Genomic DNA, 2,573 nt, shown 5'->3' with positions numbered 1-2,573 from the left:
GAAAATAAAAAGTAATCAAAAAGTGACATACGTACCATTAAAATCTACAGATCACTGTGCAAAAAATGAGCCCTCATATCACCCCAATTATTGAAAAATTTGAGTTAGAGGGGGCAGTTTGAAACAAACTAATGCTGTTTAAAAATATATACAGGGTGGGCCATTTATATGGATACACCTTAATAAAATGGGAATGGTTGGTGATATTAACTTCCTGTTTGTGGCATATTAGTGTATGTGAGGGGGGAAACTTTTCAAGATGGGTGGTGACCATGGCGGCCATTTTGAAGTCGGCCATTTTGAATCCAACTTTTGTTTTTTCAATAGGAAGAGGGTCATGTGACACATCAAACTTATTGGGAATTTCACAAGAAAAACAATGATGTGCTTGGTTTTAACGTAACTTTATTCTTTCATGAGTTATTTACAAGTTTCTGACCACTTATAAAATGTGTTCAATGTGCTGCCCATTGTGTTGGATTGTCAATGCAACCCTCTTCTCTATATACTGCTATATACTACTATATACACCACAGGAGAAATGCTAGCACAGGCTTCCAGTATCCGTATACACTGCTATATACTACTATATACACCGCAGGAGAAATGCTAGCACAGGCTTCCAGTATCCGTATACACTGCTATATACTACTATATACACCACAGGAGAAATGCTAGCACAGGCTTCCAGTATCCGTATACACTGCTATATACTACTATATACACCACAGGAGAAATGCTAGCACAGGCTTCCAGTATCCGTATACACTGCTATATACTACTATATACACCGCAGGAGAAATGCTAGCACAGGCTTCCAGTATCCGTAGTTTCAGGTGCTGCAGAATGGGCAAAACTAAAATTGGAACAGGACCCTCAGTTTACGCAGAAGATTTTGTTCAGTGATGAGGAAACCTTTATGTGAATGGTGACGTTAACAAACAAAACCACCGCTATTGGTCTGACACTAACCCGCATTGGATATATCCCTCCAAGACTGTTGGAACACAAAAATTGATGGTATGGTGTGGTATATGGGGTACAAAGATAGTGGGGCCATATTTCATCAGTGGAAACCTCAAGGCCACTGGATATGTGAAATTGCTACATGATGATGTGTTTCCCTCTTTATGCACTGAAGCTGCACGTTCGCTGAGTTTTTCCAGCAATATGGTGACCACCACATTATGGGCGTCAGGTCCGAGCATTCCTAAATGAACAGTTTCCTGGAAAGGGGATTGGTCATCGTGGGCCAGTTGAATGGGCCAAAAGGACTCCCGATCTGACCCCCTTAGACTTTTATCTTTGGGGTCATCTGAAGGCAATTGTCTATGCTGTGAAGATACGAGATGTGCAGCACCTGAAACTACGGATACTGGAAGCCTGTGCTAGCATTTCTCCTGCGGTGTATGTAGCAGTATATAGCAGTGTATACGGATACTGGAAGCTTTTGCTAGCATTTCTCCTGCAGTGTTGCTATCAGTGTGTGAAGAGTGGGAGAAGAGGGTTGCATTGACAATCCAACACAATGGGCAGCACATTTAACACATTTTATAAGTGGTCAGAAACCTGTAAATAACTCATGAAAGAATAAAGTTACGTTAAAACCAATCACATCATTGTTTTTCTTGTGAAATTCCCAATAAGTTTGATGTGTTCCTATTGAAAAAACTAAAGTTGGATTCAAAATGGCCGACTTCACAATGGCCGCCATGGTCACCACCCATTTTTAAAGTTTCCCCCCTCCCATATACTAATGTGCCACAAACAGGAAGTTAATATCACCAACCATTCCCATTTTATTAAGGTGTATCCATATAAATGGCCCATCCTGCATATATATGTGTGTGTGTCTGTGTGTTTTTTTAGTAGTACAATAATAGGAAAGTATCTAAACCTGGGTATCATTTTAATCATATTGACTCTAAGAATGAAGAAAACTTGTTTACCATAAATTGCTCTGCGTAAGAACGAAACCCTCCAAAAGTTGCATAATTGTGGTTTTCTTTTCAATCTCCCAACCAAAAAATATTTTCTTGCTTGCACTGAACATTTTATGGTAGAATAAAAGGTATTTTTGCAAAGTACAATTGGTCTTGCAAAAAACAAGCCTCACATGGGTGTGTCGATGGAAAAAATACAAAAATGCAAAAACAAAACAAAAATGCAAAAACTAAACTGGCCTGTTCTTTAACCCCTTAACCGCTTCAGGACACAGGGCGTATGGATACGCCCTGCATTCCGAGTCCTTAAGGCCCGAGGGCGTATCCATACGCCTGTGGGAAATCCGGTCCCCACCGCTAGCCGGTTGGGGACCGGAGCAGGATGCCTGCTGAAATCATTCAGCAGGCACCCTGGCACATCGCCCAGGGGGGTCCTGAGACCCCCCTATGTCGGCGATCCGAGAAAATTGCATGTCAACTCAGACATGCTATTTTCTCCAATTCCGGGCTGATCGGGTCTCTGGTGACCCGATCACCCGGAAAATAGGGCTGATCGGAGCTGTCAGCAACAGCCCCGATCAGCCTAAAGGATAGGAGTGAGGTTGCAAAGCTGCGATCTCCTCCTATCCT

The sequence above is a fragment of the Hyla sarda genome, chromosome 4 (genome assembly GCF_029499605.1).
Source record: "Hyla sarda isolate aHylSar1 chromosome 4, aHylSar1.hap1, whole genome shotgun sequence".
Taxonomy (NCBI): Eukaryota; Metazoa; Chordata; class Amphibia; order Anura; family Hylidae; genus Hyla; species Hyla sarda.
The sequence above is the reverse complement of the archived record's forward strand: the minus strand, read 5'-3'. Positions refer to the sequence as shown.